This window comes from Trichechus manatus, unplaced genomic scaffold, assembly GCF_000243295.1.
Source record: "Trichechus manatus latirostris isolate Lorelei unplaced genomic scaffold, TriManLat1.0 scaffold00045, whole genome shotgun sequence".
Classification (NCBI taxonomy): domain Eukaryota; kingdom Metazoa; phylum Chordata; class Mammalia; order Sirenia; family Trichechidae; genus Trichechus; species Trichechus manatus.
Genome location: NW_004443981.1, coordinates 15,751,218 through 15,759,732, shown reverse-complemented (window position 1 = coordinate 15,759,732; position 8,515 = coordinate 15,751,218). Strand labels below are relative to the sequence as shown.

Genomic DNA, 8,515 nt, shown 5'->3' with positions numbered 1-8,515 from the left:
AGCAGCCCAGCGCTTAACCACTGGGCCACCAGGGCTCCTTTCAATACAATATACTATTTATTATTTATTGAGTACCTACTGTGTGCAAAGTTCTGTCAATAGCTGATCTCAGTTAATCCTCACAGACTCAGAGGTTAAGTAACGTCCCTTACGACGTTCACAAGGTTGCTCAGTAGAAGACGTAGGATTTGAACTGTGCTCTGTTTGTTCTCAGCGCCGAGCTGCTGTGGGGTAGGCATTCCAAAGTAAAGGAGCAGAAGGTGGGAAGACGCTCAGCCAGTGGGAACACACGGCTTCTTTCATACCCAACCCTTGGCCAACAAATGTATTTAACACATCAAGCTATTCGGAACACAGCCAGATTTATTTCTGTTCACGTGACCTCAGTAGGTATCTAATCAGGACAGAATCAAGAGGTGGATCCGTCAGTAAACTACATTTCCCAGAAGCCCACAGGGGCAGTGGGACCTGGATCTTACTTTGCTGCTGTCGTTAGGTTGTTAGATGCCATTAAGTAGGTTCTGATTCATAGCGACCCCATGTACAACAGAACGAAACACAGCCCAGCCCTGCGCCATTCTCCTGATCGTTGCTATGCTTGAGACCATTGTTGCAGCCACTGTGTCAATCCATCTCATTGAGGGTCTTCCTCTTTTTTGCTGACCCTCTACTTTACCAAGCATGATGTCCTTCTCCAGGGACTGGTCACGCCTGATAACTTGTCCAAAGTATGTGAGATGGTCTTACCATCCTCGCTTCTAAGGAACATTCCGGTTGTACTTCTTCCTAGACAGATTTGTTCATTCTTTTGGCAGTCCATGGTATATTCAATATTCTTTGCCAACACCACAATTCAAAGGGGTCAATTTTTCTTCGGTCTTCCTTATTCATTGTTCAGCTTTCACATGCATATGAGGTGATTGAAAACACCATGGCTTGGGTTAGGCGCGCCTTAGTCTTCACTGTGATGTCTTTGCTTTTCAATACTTTAAAGAGGTCTTTTGCAGCAGATTTGCCCAATGCAATGCGTCCTTTGATTTCTTGACTGCTGCTTCCGTGGTTGTTGATTGTGGACCCAAGTAAAATGAAATCCTTGACGACTTCAATCTTTTCTCTGTTTATCATGATGTTGCTTATCGGTCTAGTTATGAGGATTTTTGTTTTCTTTATGTGGAGGTGTAATCCATACTGAAGGCTGTGGTCTTTGGTTTTCGTCAGTAAGTGCTTCAAGTCCTCTTCGCTTTCAGCAAGCAAGGTTGTGTCATCTGCATAACACAGGTTGTTAATGAAACTTCCCAATCCTGATACCCCATTCTTCTTCATAGAGTCCAGCTTCTCGGATTATTTGCTCAGCATACAGATTGAATAGGTATGGTGAAAGGATACAACCCTGACACACACCTTTCCTGACTTTAAACCACTCAGTATCCCCTTGTTCTGTCTGAACAACTGCCTCTTGGTCTATGTACAGGTTCCTCATGAGCACAATTAAGTGTTCTGGCACTCCCATTCTTCGAAATTTTTATCCATAATTTGTTACGATCCACACAGCTGAATGCCTTTGCATAGTCAATAAAACACAGGTAAACAGCTTTCTGGTATTCTCTGCTTTCAGCTGAGATCCATCTGACATCAGCAATGATATCCCTGGTTCCACGTCCTCTTCTGAATCTGGCTTGAATTTCTGGCAGTTCCCTGTCGATATACTGCTGCAGCTGCTTTTGAATGGTCTTCAGCAAAAGTTTACTTGCATGTGATATTAATGATACTGTTCGATAATTTCCGCATTCAGTTGGATCACCTTTCTTGGGGATAGGCATAAATATGGATCTCTTCCAGTTGGTTGGCCAGGTAGCTGTCTTCCCAATTTCTTGGCATAGACAAGTCAGCACTTCCAGTGCTGCATCCATTTGTTGAAACATCTCAGTTGGTATTCTGTCAATTCCTGGAGCCTTGTTTTTCGCCAATGCCTTCAGCGCAGCTTAGACTTCTTCCCTCAGTTCCATCGGTTACTGATCATATGCTACCTCCTGAAATAGTTGAATGTCAACCAATTCTTTTTGGTACAGTGACTCTGTGCATTCCTTCCATCTTCTTTTAATGCTTCCTGCATCATTTAATATTTTCTCTGTGGAATCTTTCAGTTTTGCAACTCGAGGCTTAACTTTTTTTCTTCAGTTCTTTCAGCTTGAGAAATCCGAGCGTGTTTTTTCCCTTTTGGTTTTCTGCTTTCAGGTCTTTGCACATGTCATTATAATACTTTACTTTGTCTTCTTGAGCCACCTTTGAAATCTTCTATTCAGTTCTTTTACTTCATCACTTCTTCCTTTTGCTTTAGCTACTTGGCGTTCAAGAGCAAGTTCAGAGTCTCTTCTGACATCCATTTTGGGCTTTTCTTTCTCTCCTGTCTTTTTAATGACCTCTTGTGGTCTTCGCTGCTAAAAGACTACAATTCCCAGCATGTAGCAGGGGCGCCAGACGCAGCTCCCGGCATTCCTGGGGAGGCGGGAGTGAGCGCGGCCACGCCCACTACGCTGCATCGCCCTCGCCCCGCCTCCGCCGCCCGCTGAGCCAATGGGAAGGCGCCATACTGCGGGGTGTTGTGAGCCGTCGGCGCCTTGGGGTTGCGAGTCGGCGAGAACGGCGGGAAGTTCGTACTGGGCGGAAGGCGACCGTCTGCGGCCTGGGGTAGGGGCCGCGGTGACGCGGTGGGCCGGCTCGGGCGCGGGGCGGGGGGCACTTGTGGGGACCGCTCGGGTGGCGGTGACCTCGGCCAGGTGGCCGTGGCCCGGGCCGCCCGCCAGCCTGGCCGGCCGCGGCCTGCAGCGTCACCTCAGCCTCTGCGGCGCCCTTCCGTCCTCGTTCCTCTCAGCCTGGTCTGGACGGGTGTCGAGGGAGATAGTGCCCACGAGCACATGAGAGCGTTAGGGTGCCTTTAACACCGGGACAGGCGAGTGTGGCCGGAGCAGAGGGGTGGTCAGGGAAGGCCTCTCGGAGGAGGTGACGATGAGTCTGAGCGCGGAGCAGGCGTCTGTCCTCCTGACATAGCACTCCAGGCTCGGAGCCGCGAGACCCCAGTGTCACTGTGTCATTGTGGCGGCGAGGCCCCGAGAGCCGCACAGGAGGATGTTACAAGGGTGTCTTAGTCATCCAGTGCTGCTGTAACAGAAACAGCACAGTGGGTGGCTTTTAACACACAGAAATTTGTTTTCTCCCGGTTTAGGAGGCTAGAAGTCTGAATTCAGGGCGCTGGCTCTAGGGGAAGGCTCGCTCTCTCTGTCTCTCTGGAGGAAGGTCCTTGTCTGTTCCGAGCTTCTGCTCCTGGGCCATCTGCATGTGGCTTGGCATCTCTGTACCCCCATCTCTGCTTCTCTTGCTTGCTAGTTTAATCTCTTCTATATCTCAGAAGAGATGGATTCAGGATACACCCTATGCTAAGCCTATCTCATTAACATAGCAAAGACAGTCCGTTCCCAGATGGGATTATAACCACAGGCATAGAGGTTAGGTTTTTTTTTTTTTTAATATTGTGTTTTTGGTGTAAGTTTACACAGGAAATTAGGTTCTCATTTAACAATTTCTATACACATTGTTCAGTGACATTGGTTACATTCTTCACAGTATATCAGCATTCTCGTTATTTCCATTTTGGTTGTTCTGTTTCCGTTAATCTAGCTTCCCTGTCCTCCCTTAGAGGTTAGGATTTGCCATACATATTTTTTGGGGAAAAAATTCAATCCATAACAAAGGGCTTTCTTCTCCCACTTGACAGCTCCTCCTCTGCTCTCTCCCTGGCCGGCAGGGCGGCACTCTTTACTGATGCGACCGTATTCACGGGCAACAGAGTTTTTCTCTACCACCATAATGTTTTTTGGCTCTGGTCTCAAATTTATTGAGCATTTATTGAACATTTATTGAGCCCCTTTGAAATGCTGGATGCTGGGGGAATGGGATGGGAGAGAGAAAGAGAAGAGAGAGAGAGAGGTAGAGAGAAAGGGAGAGAGAAAGGGAGACAGAGAAAGACACTTGGTCCCTGTTCCCGAACCCGTTTTTTGCCGTCGAGTTGATTCTGACTCATAGCGACCCTATAGGACAGAGTAGAACCGCCTCATAGGGTTTCTAGGGAGCGCCTGGTGGATTCGAACTGCTGACCTTTTACTTAGCAGCTGTAGCACTTAACCGCTACACAGCGTTTCCGGTCCGTGTTCAGGCCCCCATTTTTCTATGCAGTCACCCATTTTTATCTTCGTGTCAAGTCTTCCTTTCCCTCCCCTTTCTCACTTTCTTGGAACAACTTGGAAATAACCCGTGTTGCTCTTGGGAGGGTGATGGTTTTAGGGAACTATTGAAGAGCCTCATTAATTTTTTTTCTTTTCATTTTTTTACTGAAATTGCCCATCTGTTGAGTCTGAAATTCGCACGAGTAAAAAAATGTAGGGCAGCATTTATTACTAAGAGTTCAGAATAAAGGCATCTTACTCTGTGTGACATGCTGAGCCTGGTATTTTGAGGGAGAATATAAGCTACCATTTTAAAAGTCAATTCAGAGGGAAGCAAGGGTTCCTTATATATAATCATGTTATTCAGATTATGTTTATGCTGTTCAAAATGGCATGTAGCAATCGGAGTTAAATTTCTGGGTAGACAAGACTGTGTTCCTCTAGTACCTATAGAAGGGAATGTCATTTCAGTAGTCACGTAATAGCTTCCTCTGCTGACGCTGCCACAGATGGCGTTCTCTGCGTCTCAGCATTGCCGAGCCGATTCTGTGTTAATAGAGTAACACAACTTGAATTTAATAACAAAAAACTTGTGTTGCTCGTCACTGTCAACTTTGTACTAGTATCCAGTACAAATATCAGGTTTACAGTGTAACGGCTTCTTGTTGAGCTTGGTGCTGCAAAAGAAAATTATGATAGTGTATTTGTTAAACAAATGAAATAATGGAGTAATGTGTTAAGCCTAGAGCCTGGCATATAGTGAGTTAGTAAGTGCCCAGGAAATGGTTATATGGAAAGCTTATGTTAAGTTTTATTCCAGAATGCAAGTGTATGTTTTAAAAATAACAGTAGCACATTCAAAATGTTGACAGGCCCTAAAATTAAATTTCTTAAAGGAAATAGGCCAGCGTTCTTTTTTAAATTGAGAACTAATGTGAAATAATAAAAACAGATAAATGAATGTCGCAGATGTCTAGAAAAGAATAAGTAAGATTTTTATTTTGACAACTGTACTTTCTTTATAGGCATCCCTAATAAGATACAATGTATTAGGAATAGGACTTTAATTTGAAAAATAGAACTTTGAAAATATTTTTTATTTTAAAAATAAAACTTAACTGAAAATGAAGCAGAGCCTGGAAAGAGATGCTTTAAAATTTACCTTATATCAAACGAAGAAGGATGACTTCTGAATTTATGCAAATGTGCAAATACTCATATCTCCATACATCAGGCATTGAGCCTAATGGGAATTAAATGCTGCCTCTTTGTGTGTGTGAGTGAGGCTTTCATGAAAATTGGTCTTGATGGGTTTTGAGAACGGATTGGTAGCTGAATAGGACTGGGGAGTATTTTTCAGGCTGGTGGGATATTTTACATACTTGTCGAGGTTATTTTTCAGAGTGAGCAGAAATGGGCTCATTTATTCACCAGCTATCCTGTGCCCGCTTATGCTAGGAATTTTGCTGGATGCAGAGTATATTCTTGCTATTGCAGTGTTTTGTTAAAGCAAGTTTTCTTTGTTTAAATTAGTATGGTTTGTTCCTTTTGACTTTAGTGATCTAACCCCCCGCACATAAGAAGTCAATAAATGTGGAAGGTACGTTTGAAAAATTATACTATCAGTGGTAAAATACAGAAAATATGGAATTTTTAATAAGGATACAAGATTAATTTAGAAAGGTGATCGAATCCTGACAAAGCATTTAGACCGGTGGTATAACCAAGATGTGTTTGTACTTCAGAGCATGTTTGGACCTTTGGACCCAAATTCCTGTGAATATGTTCCCTCCTGCATTATAAAGATGCAAAGGGGGCTGTGTCCTTTGCTTTTTTTCCCCTTGGCTCCTGTACTGGTATTCAAGCACCTGACGTTCTGAGCTTGCTGTTGCAGTAATTGCATGCACTTTCCCAATTGCTCCTGCTCCATCTCTCCCGAGGCTGTCTTAAGCTCTTGCACTTAAGCTGAAGCACATCCTGCTTGTCTTGTTCTGGGTGACATGTGGAGGGCCTGGAGAGGTCGAAGGTGTGCTGTGCACCTGTCTCCCTGATGGGAGTTAGAGTTTTAATATTCACCAGTAGATACTAATGATAGACTACTCTGCTTTTAGTAACATTCTTAAGTTTATTGAGAATGTTATGAGCCATAACATCTTTGCACACTGGAGAAATACATGTTTGTGAATCATGATTTATTTAGGCTTCAGGTGGGTGTGTAGATTTTTGATGATTCTTTGTCATAACTCCTAACTCTCCGTGGGTCTCTGTGGTCCATAGAGTGGGAACCAGTTTTCAAGGATTTAAAAATTGTAAGACAGACACTGTTCACACTGATGACAAATATTCAGGATGAATGTTAAACCTATACACATGCTAAAATGTTTTATTGATATACTGTCTGTATTAAATTGGAAGATAGACTACATGGAACTCATAATTAAATTGCAAGATTATAGGGTTGGGAGTGTACTCTCATACTTTTTAAGCACATAGCATACGTTATTGAAAGGATACGTGTGTGTCATAGAGCTCCGTGTCAGGAATGATGTCGTCGGTCCTGCAGGAGACAAAAAACCAGAATTGGAAAGTCGTTAGGAACAAAGACATCACCATCCCATTCTTGGGGACACTACAGTTTCTGTACATTTGTGTCCTTGGCTCTTTGTGGACTGGCTGTCTTGCTGTTTGCACATGAGGCAGAGATGTCTGCTCTAGACCGCGTGTAGAATATGTCCTTGTTTCAGGAAGCTAAAAGAGACTCTGTTGTCTTCTTGTCAAGTATATTTTTACTAAACAAAACAAACAACAACGACAAAAAACCCAAACGTTATGTTAGAAATCTAGCTAACTAGATTTATTTCAGGTTAATTGTTGTCTCTCAAACTGTTTTACCAGGTAACAGCTGAACAAGTGTCATCATTTGATGATACTATGTATTAATGCATTGTGATCACATTTCACAATGCGAAGCATTAAAAAAAGGAGCCCTGGTGGTGCAGTGGTTTAGCGCTCGGCTGCGAACCCGAAAGGTCTGTGGTTTGAACCCACCAGCTGCTCCACAGGAGAAAGATGTGGCAGTCTGCTTCTGTAAAGATTTATAGCACTGGAAACCTATGGGGCAGTTCCACTCTGTCCTATAGGGTCACTATGAGTCAGAATCGACTCGACGGCAATGGGTTTGGTGGCACAAATGGTTAAGCACTGAACTGCTAACAGAGAGGTTGGCGGTTCTAACCCACCCAGCAACTCTGGGGAAGAAAAGACCTGGCCAACTGCTTCTGTAAAGATTACAGCCAAAGAAACTCTACGGGGCAGTTCTGCTGTATCACACGGGGTCGCTATGAATTGGAATTGACGCCACGACACCCAACAACAACAAGCATTAAAAAATGCTGTTCAACCAAGTCTTCCTAGACCATATCTGGGTCTTTTACTGTTTCTACTGGCAATGTTGATGTTTTTCCCCTCTGCTGATTGTAGTTTATTTACTGGGGCAACAGCTGTCAACATACAGTATATATGTCATTATGAATTCTTAAGTAGAAGTAATAAGAAAAGAAGTTTATTATTTGGGGATCAGGAAAAAAGTTTTAATCTTTTTTTTTTAAATCAGAGTCAAGTTATAACATTTAAGAGGCTTAATCCTATTGGTTTTTCAGGCTTTTTAGAAAATATTTTAGAAATGATGACTCTCAGATTTACCTGTCACACATTGCTGGTGGGAATGAGACATGGTACGGTACTCTGGAAATCAGTTTGGCAGTTTCTTAAAGAGTTAAGCATACACTTAGCTTCCCAGAAACCAAACCCACTGCCATTGAATTGATTCTGACTCAGCAATCCTATAGGACAGAGTAGAACTTCCCCATAGGGTTTTTTCCAAGGCTGTAAATCTTTACAGAAGCAGACTTCCCCATCTTTCTCCTGTGGAGTGGCTGGTGGGTCCGAACCGCTGACCTTTCAGTTAGGAGCTGAGTGCTTTAACGACTGTGCCACCAGGGCTCCTATGCTTCACTTATGACCCAGCAATCACACTCCTTTTGATATTAGCTATTTTCACTCAGTATAAAGCCCTTGAGCTGCAGCCGGGTTGTCGCCTGCGACAATAGTTTGCTCTTTTGGTCGATGAGTAGTTCTCCATTGATGGCTTCACGGCGTCTTATTCTGTTTGCTTTGTGTTGTCGCGTGGGACAATGGTTTGTCCTTCTGGTCGATGAGTAGTTCTCCATTGATGGCTTCCCCGCGTCTTATTCTGTTTGCTTCGTGTTGTCGCATGGGACAATGGTTTGTCCTTT

General features: G+C 43.6%; 1 protein-coding gene across 3 annotated transcripts in view; it reads left to right on the top strand.

Moving 5' to 3' along the window:
* The first annotated feature begins 2,626 nt into the window (after window positions 1-2,626).
* Window positions 2,627-8,515, top strand: part of VRK1 (VRK serine/threonine kinase 1) — a 112,124-nt gene continuing 106,235 nt past the window's right edge. For all 3 annotated transcript variants that reach the window (XM_023731800.1, XM_023731799.1, XM_023731797.1), the window contains exon 1: window positions 2,627-2,688. The gene's annotated coding sequence lies outside the window, so the exon portion shown is untranslated. The remainder of the gene's footprint in view (window positions 2,689-8,515) is intronic.